Raw genomic sequence first — 19034 nt, 5'->3', positions numbered from 1 at the left:
AGTAACCAACAACTGGATTAAAGGAGGAAACAGAAGCCATTGAACCTCTATGATGTTAAGACTGAAAACCCCTAATAAAGTTGGGTACCGGAAGAATTTTCTGTGGAAAACTGGGAAATGGGGCCTTGACATAAAGAACCTACCCTCTGAGAGGAATGTGACTTAACAATAGCCACGTCTGAGTATCTCCGGCTCGTGACGTGAAACCCAGAAAAGGAGACACACGCGCCTGCAATGGGAGAGACGCGCACCAGTTCCACCCCCGGACTTGACGTGTCCTAGCCCACTTTCTAAGATACGGAGGCTGCTTGGGGGCCCCAAGAGAAAGGAAGCCCTTTTGTTCTGTCACACACAAAAAAAAATCCTGCATAGAGTGTTAACAGTTTGTTTTACGTTTACCTCATGAATCAAAGATTTTGTTTGGATTCACATGCACAAAATCTTTGGAATCCAAAGATTTTGTTTGGATTCACATGCATTTGTTTGGATTCACATGCACGTATTTTAGATACGTGAATACCCCGGAGAGAGTGAAGCAGGTCAGTCTCGCCCATGGACATGGATGACTGCAATCCATACAATGAGAAGCCCAGAATAAACTCCCCATTCATAATGTTTGACTTTGTGAAGGGGAACTAGAGGATGGGAGAAGGCAACTTTCCTAATGTTTCAGAGACCATTTACCCTGGACCTGAGGCCTGGCGCTGGAATCTGAACGCTCAGCTGGACTTAAAGCAGTGCGCAAGACCCCCTTTGCACAAGTCCCAGACCCAGGGAAATCCAGAGACTGTTCTCACAGCGTGCTGCAGGAATCTTCCCTATTTTTTCTCCTAAGCAAAGGAATCCAAGGAACAGGGAGTTGGAGCAGGGCACAAACATCTGAGAATATACGTATAATAAATATGGGAATAAGAGTTTTTTTAAAAAGTGAAAAAGTGATGAGGAAAGTACAAGGGGGCAAAACCCAGCTTAGAAGAAACAAGCTGAGACAGGAGGAATTTTAGAGAGATCGTCGGGTCAATTTTTTAAAGATTGTGTTAATACACCACCTGCTTAAAACAACTCCCAGAAGGAAAAGGAAAGAGATCAAGATACAAAGAAGTTACACATGGAAAAAAAATGCTTTGTATTTTCACCCGACAAAAACTCAGATGTTTGGGTAAATCTTTGTATGTTGACGTCCCATAGATGTCCCTTAAAAGAATTTTTTTTAAATGTTAAGAACTTATACTAATGAATGGTAGCTTTAAGGCAGATAAGAAATCAAACTATCGGAAATTGTGAACAACTTTTATTTAACACCATTTACAATTTAGTATTCTTTATTTAACACCTTGCCCTCTGTCTGATATCTTAGGCTTCTCAATTCCTTCTCTCCCTAGTGACTTTTCATCACCTGATCTGCTCACTCTGTGCTGCTTGACTCAGATGACCTTGCCCTCCCTGATGACTAACTGCATCGGCTCCCAAGTCTCCTTTGCAGTCATCCAGCCCACTAACCATCACCACCTTCTATCCCCTGCTTCGCTTCTCTAGAGCCCACATTCTAGAGACTCTTTAGTCTTTTCAAGAAAACTAAGCTCCACCTTTCATTCACCTCATGTGCATACTTTTTTCCTTACTTGTCGGTCAAAACCGACTCTCAGTTAAACCCAACTGTGCAACTGGACTGCATGGCAGAAAAACACACAACCATGCTCACTGCCTTCTCTTGATATGACAGCGCACAGATTTCAAACCGACACACACTCATTCTGAAAGGACGGTTTCTCAGCATGTGTCTCTTCAAATCTCCTGTCTCCACCCTTTGCTTTCATCCCCACAGGCTCAGCAGATGGCCCGGCCCTCACCTTTGTTGAGAAATAGAAGCAACAGGTGGAATCTTGCTCATTTCCCACCAGTGTGTGCCCCACACCCTTGGCCACCCCTCTTGTTTCTATCATGAACCTGCCACTTATGCCCTGGACTCTTGTTCCCACCCAACACCAGCCTCACCACCATGCCTGCTCTCCCTGAGCTTCTGTATCACTGTAAACCAGGGCTCTCTCACATCACCTGAGCCCCAAACCCAGAAGTCTTCTTAGTTTTTCTCCTTCCTTTGTTACTATGTCTAAACCACCTGCAAATCCTATAGGCACCACCTTCAGAAAAAGTTTGCAGAATCTGACCTCCTTCACCACCACCCTGGGCCAAACCACCGCCTTCTCTCTCCTGCTTTGCCACAATGGCTTCCTATAGTGATTATGTTTTGATTTAGCTCCATATTTTTATTTAACTAAATTTTTTTAACTGAGTGCCTTAAACAATACAGAAGGGTCTTTATCTCCCATATGAAAGGAGTCCACAAATGGGCAGTCCACACTCAGTGTGGAATCTGAGTTTTCTGCCTCACTGTCCTCAGCATGGGGCTTCTGTGGTAAAGGTCACCTTACAAAATGAATCAGTGTGTCAAAGAGATATCTTTGGTGTCTTTGGTGTGTTCGTTATGGCATCATTCCCAATAGCCAAGATACAGAATCAACCTAAGTGCCTATTAGTGGTTCAGGAGATGAATAAATACCACTATTCAGCCTCAAGAAGGAAATCCTGTCACTAGCTATAGCAGGGATGAACCTGGAGGACTTCATGTGAAGGGAAATCAGCCAGACACAGAAAGACAAATGCCACATGACCTCACTTACGTGTGAAATCTAAAAATGCCTAACTCCTTGCAGGAGAGAGAAGAATGATAGTTACCAGGGGCTGAGGGAGGGGTAGGGATTGGGGACATGTTGGCAAAAGGATATAAAAGCGGAGCTAGACAGCAGGAATCAATTCAAAAGATCTAATGTACAATGAGGTGACCACAGTTAATAATAATGTAGTATATATTTGAAAAGTGCTGAAAGAATACTTTTAAGTCTTGTTCCCACAAATAAATGATAAGAATATAGAGGGGGAAAGAGGTCACCTTCTGATTCCAGATGGCCATTGGAGCTCCGGACACATGTTTATGTTCTGGACTGACAGCCGAAGGAAGCACAAGAAGAGAAAAGAACTCCTCCCAACAGAGCAGGTTCTTCTTAAACAATGCTCCAAAGAGTGTTACCAATCCATCTTCTTGTAGCTTATTGGCCAGAACTTAGTCAAAGCACTAGTTGTAAGGGGGTACCTATGAAGTCTAGACTTCAGCTGGGCCCATCGTTGCTACAAAAAATAAATCAGCATTCCATTACTAGAGGAAGAAAGGGCAGATGGCTGTCCATGGCAACCCGTGGTTCATCTCTGCTCCTCCTAACTGGTCTGTGGCTCCCAGCCTTTCATGCCATCTTTCATTCTCCTTAGAACATCCAAAATACAGTGTCACTGCTCAAAACTTGCCAATGGCTTCCAGCACACTCAGAGTAAAAGCCAAGGTCCTACAGTGGCCTGCAGACAAAACCGACTTGCTCCTCTGCCAGGCCCTTTGCATCTGTGGTCTCCTCTGCCTAGAGAGGCCTTTCCCCAGACCTCCAGTGGCTTGTCCTTTGAAGACTGCTTTCTCAAAGGAGTCTTCAGGGACCAGAGGTGTCCAACCTGCAGCCTGCAAACCACATGCTGATTTTGTGAGGACTTTTGTTGCTTATCTGTGGTGTTGGATACCACAAAAACTATGCATGGACTTTTTTTTTTCCTAATTGGCTTTCATTAGTGTTGCTTATTTACTGTGTGGTCTGAGCCAACCCTTATTCTTCTGATGTTCTGCAGAAAAGAAAAAAGATTGGACACCCTTGCATACACTTACGCACCTACATTCTTTATTCTTTAATTTCCTACATAGATTTTACCATAGCCTGAAATGTTAATATTTAGTATTTGTTGTGTGTCTCTTATTAGAAAACAAGCAACATGAAGGCCCTGATTTTATCTCATTGGTTTACTGCTGTATTCCCCAACACCTAGCATAGTGCTGACAAGTAGTGGCTACTCAGCAAATGTTTGTCAAATGAGGAGGTTTAATTTTTAATACTGAAGGATGTGAAGTTCAGTGGGTCAAATCTCATGTTATGACTGGCCAAGGGATGAGACTAGGGGTCTTGGGGAATAGGCCTGTATGCTGCAGAACATTCTGATAGTCATCAAAAGAATTATTTGAGGTTGAGAATATGTTTGAAGAGGCTCAGCACCTGTAGAGCACTGGCCATATACACTGAGGCTGGAGGGTTCAAGCCCTGCCCGGGCCTGCCAAACAATAATGACAACTGCCACCAAAAAATAGCCGATGTTGTGGCGGGAGCCTGTAGTCCCAGCTACTTGGGAGGCTGAGGCAAGAGAATCGCTTAAGCCCAAGAGTTTGAGGTTGCTGTGAGCTATGATGCCTACCCAGGGTGACATAGTTGAGACCCTGCCTCAAAAAAAAAAAAAAAAAAGTATGTATTTGAAGAAAGAAAGAAAGAAAGAAAGAGAGGGAGGGAGGGAGAGAGGGAGGGAGGGAGGGAAGAAGGAAGGAAAGAAAGAAAGGCCCTGACCTCCTGCAAGACCCTCATCTCAGTAGCAGTTCGGCTATCCCCTGTGATTAGAAATGCCTTATAGAATCACCAAGGGAACGTGAATCCATGGGCCTTGCCTGGTGTTGCCAATCACCTTGGCAGAGGCATTGCCAGTCTTTCAGACTGTTGCTCATTTCAGGGATTGAGGCAGTCTGTCTCTTGGAGAATGAAGTTTTCTGAGCTATGGCTTTGGAAAAGAGAAAGAAAGAAAGAAACTGGAAAGTTACTCTGGTATACAGGTCAGAAAATGCTCTGAAAACAGTCTGGGTCGTTCACTGCCTACCCTTTCCTGAACAGTCTCTCTGTTCACCGGTTCACGTATCTGACCACAGCATGTGATCTAAAGGTACATTTGGGTAGGAGGATGGTAAGAACCAAACACTTAGTGACCAAAAAGCTATTGTTTATATTTAAGCTCCTATGCAAAGACAGAGCTTTTAAAACTTAGTTTTGGGGGCTAAGTGCAATGGCTCACACCTGTAATCCTAGCACTCTAGGAAGCGGAGGCCCATGGACTGCTTGAACTCAGGAGTTGGAGACTTGCCTGAGCAAGAGTGAGACACCATCTCTAAAAAAATAACCTTGTGGCAGGTACCTGTAGCCCCAGCTACTCAGGAGGCTGAGGCAAGAGAATCACTTAAGCTCAAGAATTTGAGGTTACTGCAAGCTATGATGCCAGGGCACTCAACCCCAGGGTGACTGAGTGAGACTCTGTCTCAAAAAAACAAAAAACAAAAAAACTTAGCTTTTGACTTAGACTTAACAACAAATATATTTTAAATCAAGTTGCACCGCATAGCTAGTTCCTAAGACTGGCCACTGTGAATGCCAGTCTTGGCCATCTAAATGCTCTGTTGGAAATGGTCTTGGTATCATCTCTATTTTTTTATGAAATATATTAGATGATTAGAATAAGCAGAGTGAAAGGAAAAAAATTGAAAGTCAAACAGTCACTGATTGCTTTCAAGCTATTTTTAGTTGCCTCTTACTCAGCCATGTATCTATAGAGTAAAAATCCCTGACCAAGCTAATTCCTCCTTTCCAAGATCCTTGTCAATTTACGATGTTAAGCTAGTGCTCTCCTTATTTTAGAGGTCATTGTCTGGTGTTAATGCATAAGAGCTGAAATCGATGGAGAAGTGATATCCTTTTTTCCTCCTTCCTAACAATGTCATTAGTCCTTGTTCAATGGGCACGTCACACATCTTCCTGTCTTTTTACCAAAAAATATTGCTGAAGCTTTGCAAAGTACTTTGAAATAATTCTTTTGAAGAACGGCCAAATACTAGACTGTGAAGACAAGAGTCAGCTCTCTAGTCAGAAATCTTAGTGAGAATTCCCAAGGTCATCTTAATAGAAAATTTAAGAAAATAGTAGAGTTTGAAGCATGATCTTTCAACTCTGAAAATTACTAACCCTCTGACCTCAAGTCACTTAACCTCTTTGCACTTCCAAAGAATAGATAGTAAGACCCACACTCCTGGGTTCACAGGGCTCTTATCTGATTCAGGAGGAGACTTACCTGTCTAGGGAATCACATAACCAGTTAGCTGCTTTTTTCCATGTTTCTTATAGTGAAGTGATCCAAGAAATTATCCTACCCAAGGAAATTTAACTGCAGAATGACAGTAGTGTGAACTCTTTAAAGAGCAGGCAATTTGGAGGGTGGGAGAAGCATGCGTCTTGATGCAGAACTTTATCTGGGGACAAATGTGATCTCAGGCATGTAGCCTCAGGTATTGAGAGCTTCATTGTCATTGTCTACAACATAAAATAAAGCACATAGCATTTTAAGTGTGGATACGCATAAGTCAGTATACAAAAGATTGTTTTTAGAGCTAAGGAAACTAGCATCCAAATACATTATGTCATCTGCATAAATTTGTATTATTTGTGCGTGATACCAGAACTCAAACACAGATCTTGCCAATCCATCTCTAATACTTTTTCTACCATAAAGTGAATTTTATTTGGGCCACTGATCCTTCTGAGAATCTGATAGGTCTCTAAACCCACCTCCCCAAAAAGTGTACATAATTTTTGCATATAATTTCAGCAATCCATGGACCTCCTAGGGGTCCATGGACTCACATTAAGAATCCCTGTACTATAGACTGTGGTCTTTCTTGAATACGTCTGAGTGCACTTGTCAAGTGAGAATATAATTTTTCTTCCTTATATCAGAAGAGAAGGACAGATTTTATGGCACTACAGTAGTTTGGAAAAAGCCTTGTAAGTGACATTGGAAATATAATTCTTACTTCACACTTTCGTGGTCTTTAAAATACTCCAGAGATGCTGAAGATGTCCTAAAATCAGAGCCATACTCAGGTGCCCATTCATCAGATCCTTACCAAGGGCCCCATGCATGCCTGGGTTCACCTTACCAAGGGCCCCATGAATGCTCTGGATTAACAGTGGGGCCCAAGACAAGCCCTGCTCTTGTGAAATTATGTTCACCACGAGGGAAGAGGAGCAATAAACAAATACACAGTGCTGGCTAGTGTGGAGCACCACTGAGAAAATGAGACAAGAGGGTGCAACCAAGAGTGTTGGGTTGAAGGGAAGAGTCCGCTGCACACCGTAGGACAAGGAAGTCTCCTCTGAGGAGCGGACATTTGAGGTGTGACCTGATGGATAAGAAGAGGGAAGAGGGAAGTTCTGGGGCACAAGATGGTGCAACCAAGAGTGTTGGGTTGAAGGGAAGAGTCCCCTGCACACCGTAGGACAAGGAAGTCTCCTCTGAGGAGCGGACATTTGAGATGTGACCTGATGGATAAGAAGAGGGAAGAGGGAAGTTCTGGGGCACAAGATGGTGCAACCAAGAGTGTTGGTTGAAGGGCAGAGTCCCCTGCACACCGTACGGACAAGGAAGTCTCCTCTGAGGAGTGGACATTTAAAATGTGACCTGATGGATAAGAAGGAGCTGCCTGGGGAAGTTCGGGGGCACAAGTGTTTCATATGGAGAAAACAGCTTGTTCAAAGACCCTGAAATGGAGATGGACTTGGCACATGCCACCATGATGGGAGTGGGTCCCCAAGAAGGCAGGTGGCCCAAAATGAGGCTGGAGAGGTGGGTGGTACCCGTTCCACTAGAGACTTTGAGTTTTATTCTATGTGAAATGGGAAACATTCAGGGGCTTGGCAATCAACATAATCTGATTCATATTTTTTATATCACTTAGGTTGACATGTGGGATTGGTGTATTGGTGGCAAAAGTGGCAGCAGGAAGATGAATAGTCTAGAAGAGGGATGATGCTGGCTGGGCCGGGGTGGTGGTGATGGAGATGGAGGAAGAATCAACCAACTCGAGGTATGTGTTTCGGGGGTTGAGAGTATAAACTTGAGGGCAAGTGAAGAGAAGAGTTAAGCTAAGAAAGATACGTTTCTGCCAGAGCAACTGGAATCGTGCTGAAGCTGGTCTCTAAGGTGCGGAAACGGAGCAGAGCAGCTTTGGGGGAGGGGTGGGAGTTGGGATCAGATGTGGTAAGCAGCAGCCAGACAGGTGAGTCTGGCGCTCTGGGGAAAGGTCATGGCTAAGGACATAAATTCAGAAGTCATTTCTATTACATGATATGTAAAAATCATATGCCTGGATAAAATTAACTAGAGACGCATGGAGGGAGGAAGAACAGAAGATGGTACAGGAGCAAGCCGTGGAGAAGGCCAGTGCGGAGAGGCCGAACAGAAGAGCCACCGCCAGCGAAAGAGGCTGAGAGCAGAGGCAGAGAGGTGGCAGGCAAATCCAGAGGGTGCTGTCACGGAAGCCAGGGAGCAAATGTATTTCAAGACGGAGAGAATGATCACTGGTGGCACATGCTCCTAAGACGTGGCAGAAACTGCTAATTGTCCCCTGTACCCATTTTCTCCATTTTTCTTTTAGCAATATAAACCACTGAGTTCTAGCTGGGTACAGACCACCCCACCCGGATGTAGAAACCGCATTACCCTGTCTCCTTTGCAGCTAGGTGTAGCCATGTATGTGGCCGGGTTCCAGTCAGAGGCTGTGAGAAAAGGGAACTTACACAATCTGCTAGACTTGGCTCTCATATATTGGGCACGTAGTTCTTCATTCTTTCTTCCTGGTTCCCATAAGCCGGAAGATGGGCGTGGAAGTGACTCGGCTTCAATCGTGCACACGAGGACAGTCCTCTAAGGAATATCAGAGAAGCTGGTGGAAGAAGCCTGGGTTCCTGAATGCTGCCGTGGAGCAGAGCTGCCCACCTGCTGTGGGTTGGCCACCTTCCTCTGCACGCCACTGCAAAAGAAAGAAATTAAATTCTCTCTAGCATCACTGTATTTTGGAGTCTCTGTAGGGATAAGTCCACCAGCCCTGTGACTTTGCATCACGACAGGAGGGGAGCTGGTATTGTGGGCAGCAGGAGAAATCCTTCAGCCATCACGACGCCAGTGATCTGGTGCTTATGTAGCTATGCTCAGAGGTGATTGGCAATGCTGTATCCCAACCAACCCAATCCACGTGTACCCCAACTAAACTCTCTCTTATCTGTATCCCCAAAATGCCCACAGCCCCTCCGACACCATCTTATGGCGGGAGGTGTGATATGAAGAAAGGCAGAGTGCAGAGGGACGGTGCTCTTGTCTCAATCTGTGCTCTCCGCCCTTTTTCTCTTAAAGTGACTATCCTTGTCTCTTTTGATCTTTAATCATGATTAACCTTAAAACCTTTGCTGACTATATATTAAAACATATTAGAATGGTTTGAAAGTTACTCTGAGAATGTATTTGCACAAAAACAATCTGACCATGTGAACCTCATTGACTCTTGAAGAACATGGGTTTAAACTGCAAGAGGTCCATTATGCTGGAATTTTCCTTGGCCCCTGCCACCTCTGAGACAGCAAGACTGAGGCCTCCCCCTCAGCCTTCTCAACATGGAGATGAGGATGAGGATGAAAGACCTTTATGATGATCCCCATCCATGAATAGCAAATATATTTTCCTTCCTTAGGATTTTCTTAATACCATTTTCTTTTCTCCAGCTTACTTCGTTGTAAGAATGCAGTATATAGTTAACAAGCTGTGGTGTGTGTATACCATGGAATACTATTCAGCTATTAAAAAAGATGGAGACTTTACATCCTTCGTATTAACCTGGATGGACGTGGAAGACATTATTCTTAGTAAAGCATCACAAAAATGGAGAAGCATGAATCCTATGTACTCAATCTTGATATGAGGACAATGAATGACAATTAAGTTTATGGGGGGGGAAGCAGAAAGAGGGATGGAGGGAGGAGGGTGGGGCCTTAGTGTGTGTCACACTTTATGGGGGCAAGACATGATTGCAAGAGGGACTTTACCTAACAATTGCAATCAGTGTAACTGGCTTATTGTACCCTCAATGAATCCCCAACAATAAAAAAAAAAAACAAAAAAAAACATGTATTAATCAATTGTTTGTTAGTGGTAAGACTTCTGGTCAACAGTGGGCTTTACGTAGTTAAGTTTCGGTGGAGACAAAGATTATACATGGACCTTCCTTCCCTCCTTTCTTCCTATCTTCCCTTTTTCCCTCCTTCCCTCCTTTCTGAGACAGGGTCTCTCTCTGTCACCCACATTGGAATGCAGTAGTCTGATCACACTTCACCATAGCTTTAAATTCCTGGGCCCCAGCAATCCTCTTGCCTCAGATTCTCAATTAGCTGGGAATACGGTTGTGTACCACCAGGCTCAGCTAATTTTTCTTTAAAAAATTCTGCAGAGGTGAATGTCTGGCTGTGTTGCCCAGGCTGGTCTTGAACTCCTAGACTCAAGTCAGGGGTCAATGCTCCTCATCCTGATAATGTTCAAGGATCAACCGTATTTTGCCAGAGTCCTTTCCAGGCCCTATAATAAAAGCCTGTGCTGGGGAGGGACCATGAATTTTAAACCCTGTTAGCTTCATGGTAAATCTGCCTGGGACCAAAAAAGCAGAGGGGCTGATGAAAGGTGAAAAGAATACTTCCCTTTCTGAGCAATCCAGCCCTCCACAGCCCCCAGCCTCCCCGGTGCACTTTGCCCTTCCCTTTCCTGTCCCCAGCACCATTTCGTCTCAGGTAAAGGCCGGGCACTGGGCTTGGCTAGAAAGCATAAACTCTAATCCTTTGGTTGCACACTGGGGTCAGCAGTCTTTTTGAGGCTTGCTTTCTGCTTCACTGTGGGCCAGGGGTTCCCTTTGCAGGCTGTGAATGAGGAAGCAAATGAGAAGAAAATTGAGTGGTAGAAGTTACCAGATGAATACTTACTAGGCAGACCTGCCACAACTGAAGAAGCCAGTTCCTAAAATAGCTCACAAGTATTAGATTCTCAAAAGACAAACAGCCCAACATGCCTGTTACTGCTGCTGATGTGAAGGCAATAACTAAATCTCTTTCCAGGTGCACCTGACTGCAAGTCTCCTGGTGTCCCCTGCATTTTGTTTAATAGGGCCATAAACAGCGCCGCCTCTTCAGAAGTGTCTGCATCACAGATCTACTTGAAATTCCCCCCATTGGAATATTCCCTTAAGTTCTTCCAGGAGGCTGGTTAAAATATAAGTGTTTTATCAGCAACTGACACATGAATAGAGTTAAGTTTCTAAAATCAGCTTAACAGTCTACTTAGGGTACTTGTGAAATGGAACAGAAGACAGGTATGTTTTCATGGTGAAGCTAAATCTGGAAAGACAAGACCAGTGACATACGCAGTAGTATGAGAGTATCAAATATAGCATAGGCCAGAAAAAAAATCTAATTCACAAATTAACCTAAATGTGAACCTTCATCGTATAATTTTGTCCTGCTGGGGGAAATGAAATTACTCATTAAACAGGAATTTGAGAGGAATGTTCTCTCTCTGAAAATTTGAATCACTCCATTAAGATGAAACATCATTTATGTAGAATATTTCTTCTTTTATTTGGAAAAATAAAGAAGCAAACCTAAAAATCCTCCTTACCAAATTAACATCTGTGGAAATGCTAGATAGTAGAACACCGAAGTATATACTCAAATATAAGGGAACGTTTCTCTTCCACCCAAAATTATCCTTCAGAAAGTGGATAATTATATTCCAGTCCTTAGCAAGCTGTTAATAGGATCCTCTCCCAATTATATCATTATCACAATCATTATTATTATTGTTAGAGACAGAGTCTGGCTCCCTTGCCCAGGTTGGGGTGCAGTGGTGCAATCCCAGCTCACCACAGCCTAAAGTCCTGGATTCATGTGATCCTCCTGCCGCAGCTGGAACCGCAGACTCCAGCTAGTTCTAATTATATTTAGGACCACAAAATATTTCAAGGAAGTTGTACAATTTGAAAACAGGCTCAATCAAAGCTAGTTTGGAATGTTAACAGAATAGGTAAAAAGCCCAGGAATTCTTTTAGCTTAATGGAGATATAATTGACACACCATAAATTCACCCATTTTAATAGCACATTTTGATAAGATTTAGTAAACATACACAGATGTGCAACCCATCCTTACAATCATGTTTCCAAGTAACCCTTCATTCTGAAATGTGATTAATCCCTGCTGCCACCCCCAGCACCAGACAACCACTGATGTGCTTCTTGTCACTAAGCTTTGTTCTAGACGTGCCAATGAATCATGCAAGGTGTCTCTTTTGCCTTGCTCCTTTCTCTCCTGTGTTTTTGAAGTTCATCATCGCATGTATTAGTGATTCATTCATTCATTTTTTTATACTTATTTTTTTATAGTGGAAATTTACCTACTAAGAAATTGACACTTTATCCACCTTTCATTGTGGTAAAACATACACAACATAAAATGTGTCATTTTAAGCATTCTTAAGTACCCATTTCGGTGACATTAAATACATTCATGCCATGCGATTATCACCACTGTCCATTTCCTGAACTTCATCTTTCCAAATGCAAACTCTGTACCTGTGAAACACTAACTCCCCATTCAGCCCTGTCCCAGCCCCTAGCAACTACCATTCTACTTTCCGTCTCTATGCATTGGCCTGGTTTTGCCTCACATACATGGAATTGCAGAATATGTGTTCTTTGGTGTCTGGCTTATTTCACTTGGCAAAATGTCAGGATTCATCTATACTGTAGCATCGACCAGAATGTCTCCCTTTTTTAAAGCTGAATAATATTCCATTGTATGGATAACATTTTGTTTATCCATTCTTCATGATGGACATTTGGGTTGCTTTCACTTTGGGGCTATTGTGAATAATGCTGCTAAGAACATTGGTGTACAAGTATCTGTTGGAGCCTCTGTTTTCAATTCTTCTGGCTGAATTTATAGAAATAGAATCAGTGGAGCATCTGGTAATTTCACAATTAACTTTTTGGAGGAAAAATCACAACATAACAAAGATATTTGCACCACAATGTTTATTGCAGCCCAATTCATAATAGCTAAGTCATGGAAAAAGCCCAAGTGCCCATCGATCCACGAATGGATTAATAAATTGTGGTATATGTATACCATGGAATACTATGCAGCCTTAAAGAAAGATGGAGACTTTACCTCTTTCATGTTTACATGGATGGAGCTGGAACATATTCTTCTTAGTAAAGTATCTCAAGAATGGAAGAAAAAGTACCCAATGTACTCAGCCCTATTATGAAACTAATTTGGGGCTCTCACATGAATGCTATAACCCAGTTACAACTTAACAATAGGGGGAAGTGGGAAAGTGGAGGGTGGGTAGAGGGAGGGGGATTGGTGGGATCACACCTGTGGTGCATCTTACAGGGGTATTTGCGAAACTTGGTAAATGTAGAATGTAAATGTTTTGGCACAGTAACTGAGATAACGCCGGAAAGGCTATGTTAACCACTGTGATAAAAATGTGTCAAATGGTCTATGAAGCGAGTGTACGATGCCCCATGATCATATCAATGTATACAGTTATGATTTAATAAAAAAAAAAAAAAACTTTTTGAGGAACCACCATAGAGCTCTTTCATTGTCTACTGGAGCTATTATAGTGGGCATATAAAGGTGGGAGCCTCTTTATGGTTTTGCTTTGCATTTCCTTGGTATCCAACAATGTCGAACATCTTTCCACGTGTCTGCTTGGGCCTTTTATGTACTTTCTTCTGTGTAATGCCCATCTTACTCTTTTGCAATTTTTTAAATTGAGTTGCTAGTTTTCTCATTGAGTTGTAAGAATTCTCCTTCTACTCCTTTTTCAAATATACACTTTACAGGTATTTTCTCCCGGTCTCGCTTTGTGCTTTTATTTTCTCAACTGAAAATAAGATGCATACATTTTTAATATTGAAGATGGTCTAATATATCACTTTTTTTTTTTTATTGTTGGGGATTCATTGAGGGTACAATAACCCAGGTTACACTGATTGCAATTGTTAGGTAAAGTCCCTCTTGCAATCATGTCTTGCCCCCCTAAAGTGTGACACACACCAAGGCCCCACCCCCCCTCCCTCGTTCCCTCTTTGTTTCCCCCCCAAAACCATAATTGTCATTAATTGCCCTCATATCAAAATTGAGTACATAGGATTCATGCTTCTCCATTCTTGTGATGCTTTACTAAGAATAATGTCTTCCAAGTCCATCCAAGTTAATACGAAGGATGTAAAGTCTCCATTTTTTTTAATAGCTGAATAGTATTCCATGGGATACATATACCAAAGCTTGTTAATCCATTCCTGGGTTGGTGGGCATTTAGGCTGTTTCCACATTTTGGCGATTGTAAATTTAGCTGCAATAAACAGTCTAGTACAAGTGTCCTTATGATAAAAGGATTTTTTTCCTTCTGGGTAGATGCCCAGTAATGGGATTGCAGGATCAAATGGGAGGTCTAGCTTGAGTGCTTTGGGGTTTCTCCATACTTCCTTCCAGAAAGGTTGTACTAGTTTGCAGTCCCACCAGCAGTGTAAAAGTGTTCCCTTCTCTCCACATCTATGCCAGCATCTGCAGGTTTGAGATTTTGTGATGTGGGCCATTGTCACTGGGGTTAGATGATATCTCAGGGTTGTTTTGATTTGCATTTCTCTAATATATAGAGATGATGAACATTTTTTCATGTGTTTGTTAGCCATTCGTCTGCCATCTTTAAAGAAAGTTCTATTCATGTCTCTTGCCCATTGATATATGGGATTGTTGGCTTTTTTCATGTGGATTAATTTGAGTTCTCTATAGATCCTAGTTATCAAGCTTTTGTCTGATTGAAAATATGCAAATATCCTTTCCCATTGTGTAGGTTGTCTCTTTGCTTTGATTATTCTCTCCTCAGCTGTACAGAAGCTTTTCAGTTTAATGAAGTCCCATTTGTTTATTTTTGTTGTTGTTGCAATTGCCATGACAGTCTTCTTCATGAAATCTTTCCCCAGGCCAATATCTTCCAGTGTTTTTCCTATGCTTTCTTGGAGGATTTTTATTGTTTCATGCCTTAAATTTAAGTCCTTTATCCATCTTGAATCAATTTTTGTGAGTGGGGAAAGGTGTGGGTCCAGTTTCAGTCTTTTACATGTAGACATCTAGTTCTCCCAACACCATTTATTGAATAGGGAGTCTTTCCCCCAAGGTATGTTCCTGTTTGGTTTATCAAAGATTAGGTGGTTGTAAAATGTTAGTTTCATTTCTTGGTTTTCAATTCGATTCCAAGTGTCTATGTCTCTGTTTTTGTGCCAGTACCATGCTGTCTTGAGCACTATGGCTTTGTAGTACAGACTAAAATCTGGTATGCTGATGCCCCCAGCTTTATTTTTGTTACAGAGAACTGCCTTAGCTATACGGGGTTTTTTCTGGTTCCATACAAAACGCAGAATCATTTTTTCCAAATCTTGAAAGTACGACATTGGTATTTTGATAGGAATGGCATTGAATAGGTAGATTGCTTTGGGAAGTATAGACATTTTAACAATGTTGATTCTTCCAATCCATAAGCATGGTATGTTCTTCCATTTGTTAATATCCTCTGCTATTCCCTTTCTGAAGATTTCATAGTTTTCTTTATAGAGGTCCTTCACCTCCTTCGTTAGGTATACTCCTAGGTATTTCATTTTCTTTGAAACTATGGTGAAGGGAGTTGTGTCCTTAATTAGCTTCTCATCTTGACTGTTATTGGTGTACACAAAGGCTACTGACTTGTGGACATTGATTTTATATCCTGAAACATTACTGTATTTTTTGATGACTTCTAGGAGTCTTGTGGTTGAGTCTTTGGGGTTCTCTAAGTATAAGATCATGTCTTCAGCAAAGAGGGAGAGTTTGACCTCCTCTGCTCCCATTTGGATTCCCTTTATTTCCTTGTCTTGCCTAATTGTATTGGCTAGAACTTCCAGCACTATGTTGAATAGTAAAGGTGACAGAGGACAACCTTGTCTGGTTCCAGTTCTAAGAGGAAAAGCTTTGAGTTTTACTCCATTCAGTAAAATATTGGCTGTGGGTTCGTCATAGATAGCTTCAATCAGTTTTAGAAATGTGCCACCTATGCCTATACTCTTCAGTGTTCTAATTAGAAAAGGATGCTGGATTTTATCAAATGCTTTTTCTGCATCTATTGAGAGAATCATGTGATCTTTATTTTTGCCTCTGTTAATATGGTGGATAACGTTTATAGACTTGCGTATGTTAAACCAGCCTTGCATCCCTGGGATGAAGCCTACTTGATCATGATGAATGACTTTTTTGATGATAAGCTGTAATCTATTGGCTAGGATTTTGTTGAGAATTTTTGCGTCTATGTTCATGAGTGAGATTGGTCTGAAATTCTCCTTTTTGTCTGGGTCTTTTCCTGGTTTTCGTATCAGGGTGATGTTTGCTTCATAGAATGTGTTGGGGAAGATTCCTTCTTCCTCAATTTTTTGGAATAATTTCTGCAGTACAGGAATAAGGTCTTCCTTGACGGTCTGACAGAATTCTGGAGTGAAGCCATCTGGACCAGGGCATTTTTGGTTGGAAGATTTTTTATTGTTTCTTTGATCTCAGTGCTTGAAATTGGTCTGTTCAGGAGCTCTATTTCTTCCTGGCTGAGTCTAGGGAGAGCGTGTGATTCCAAATATTGATCCATTTCTTTCACATTGTCAAATTTCTGGGCATAGAGTTTCTGGTAGTATTCAGAGATGATCTCTTGTATCTCTGTGGGATCAGTTGTTATTTCCCCTTTATCATTTCTGATTGAGGTTACTAGAGATTTTACTTTTCTATTCCTCGTTAGTCTGGCCAATGGTTTATTTATTTTTTCAAAGAACCAACTCCTTGTTTCATTCATTTTCTGAATGATTCTTTTGTTTTCAATTTCATTGATCTCTGATTTGATTTTGGATATTTCTTTTCTTCTACTGAGTTTAGGCTTAGATTGTTCTTCTTTTTCCAATTCCATAAGATCTCTTGTGAGATTGTTGATGTGCTCTCTTTCTGTTTTTCGAATGTAGGCATCTAAAGCGATGAATTTTCCTCTCAAAACTGCTTTTGCAGTATCCCACAGGTTTTGGCAGCTTGTGTCTTCATTGTTGTTATGCTCAAGGAAGTTAATGATTTCCTGTTTTATTTCTTCCTGCACCCATCTGTTATTCAACAGAAGATTGTTTAATTTCCATGCCTTTGGGTGGGGTCGAGCACTTTTGTTAGAGTTGAGTTCCACCTTTAGTGCCTTATGGTCTGAGAAGATACAAGGTAAAATTTCAATTCTTTTGATTCTGTTGATATTTGTTTTGTGTCGCAGGATATGATCAATTTTGGAGAATGTTCCATGAGGTGATGAGAAGAATGTATATTCTTTATCTTTGGGATGGAGTGTTCTATATGCATCTATCAAGCACAGTTGTTCTAGGGTCTCATTTAAATCTCTTATATCCTTGTTTAATTTCTGTTTAGAGGATCTGTCTAGCTCTGTAACAGGAGTGTTAAGGTTCCCTGTTATTATGGTATTATCAGATATCATATTGCTCAGACTGAGTAAGGTCTGTTTCAAGAATCTGGGAGCATTTAAATTGGGTGCATAGATATTTAGAATTGAAATGTCTTCTTGTTGTATTTTTCCCTTGACCAATATACAGTGACCATCTTTGTCTTTTTTGACTTTAGTTGCTTTAAATCCACATGTATCTGAAAATAAGATTGCAACTCCTCTTTTCTTCTGAATTCCATTTGCCTGAAAAATTGTCTTCCAACCCTTGACTCAGAGCTTTAATTTGTCTTTTGAAGCCAGGTGTGTTTCTTGCAGACAGCCAATGGATGGCTTGTGTTTTTTAATCCAGTCAACCAATCTATGTCTCTTCAGTGGGGAATTCAAGCCATTAACATTTATTGAGATAATTGATAAGTGTGGTAGTATTCTATTCATCTTATTTTGTGAGAGTCCATTGCTTAATTTTATCTTTTGCATCAGTGTGGAGATTAGGTTCTGTCCTTTAATTTCTGAGTTCTTACTTTGCTGCTGATCCATTGTGGTGGTCAGTGTGCAGAACAGGTTGAAGTATTTCCTGTAGAGCTGGTCTTGTTGTCGCGAATTTCCTCAATGTTTGTATATCCGTAAATGATTTGATTTCTCTGTCAATTTTGAAGCTTAGCTTAGCAGGGTACAGAATTCTGGGCTGGAAATTGTTCTGTTTAAGTAGATTAAAGGTAGATGACCATTGTCTTCTTGCTTGGAAAGTTTCATTAGAGAAGTCTGTGGTCACTCTGCTGGATTTGCCCCTGTAGGTCAACTGGCGCTTACTCCTGGCAGCTTGCAGAATCTTTTCTTTTGTCTTGACTTTGGACAGGTTCATCACAATGTGTCTTGGAGAAGCTCGGTTAGAGTTGAGGCGACCTGGGGTCCGATAGCCCTCTGAAAGCAGTGTGTCAGAATCTTTGGTGATATTTGGGAAATTTTCTTTTATAATATTCTCTAGTATGGCTTCCATTCCTCTGGGGCATTCTTCTTCCCCTTCTGGAATTCCTATAACTCATATGTTGGAACGCTTCATAAAGTCCCATAATTCTGACAGTGAATGTTCTGCTTTCTCTCTCTTCTTTTCTGCCTCTTTTACTATCTGAGTTATCTCAAAAACTTTGTCTTCTACCTCTGAAATTCTTTCTTCTGCATGGTCTAACCTGTTGCTGATACTTTCCATTGCATCTTTACTCTGATTGACTGCTTCATTTCCTTCAGCTCTGCTGTATCCTTTTTATATTCTTCATATCGTTCATCTCTTATTTGATTCTGTTTTTGAATTTCCTTTTGGTTATTTTCCACTTTATTAGTAGTTTCCTTCATTGTTTCCATCATTTCTTTCATTGTTTTCAACATGTGTATTCTAAATTCCCTTTCTGTCATTCCTAACATTTCTGTATAGGTGGAATCGTCTGCAGTAGCTACCTCATGGTCCCTGGGCGGGGTTGTTCTGGACTGGTTCTTCATGTTGCCTGGAGTTTTCTGCTGATTCTTCCTCATGAGTGATTTCTTTTATCTGTTTCCTTGCCCTAATTTTCCTTTCACTTCCTCTTGCTCTTTAAGTTCTCATGCCTGTGGACTAAGGGTTACAGGACCAGAAGGGTGAGAAGCTTGAAGAGCAAAAAAGGGATGAAAGAAAGGAGGACCGAGTGATAAGA

This window comes from Nycticebus coucang, chromosome 5, assembly GCF_027406575.1.
Source record: "Nycticebus coucang isolate mNycCou1 chromosome 5, mNycCou1.pri, whole genome shotgun sequence".
Taxonomy (NCBI): Eukaryota; Metazoa; Chordata; class Mammalia; order Primates; family Lorisidae; genus Nycticebus; species Nycticebus coucang.
This window is presented reverse-complemented; position numbering follows the sequence as displayed.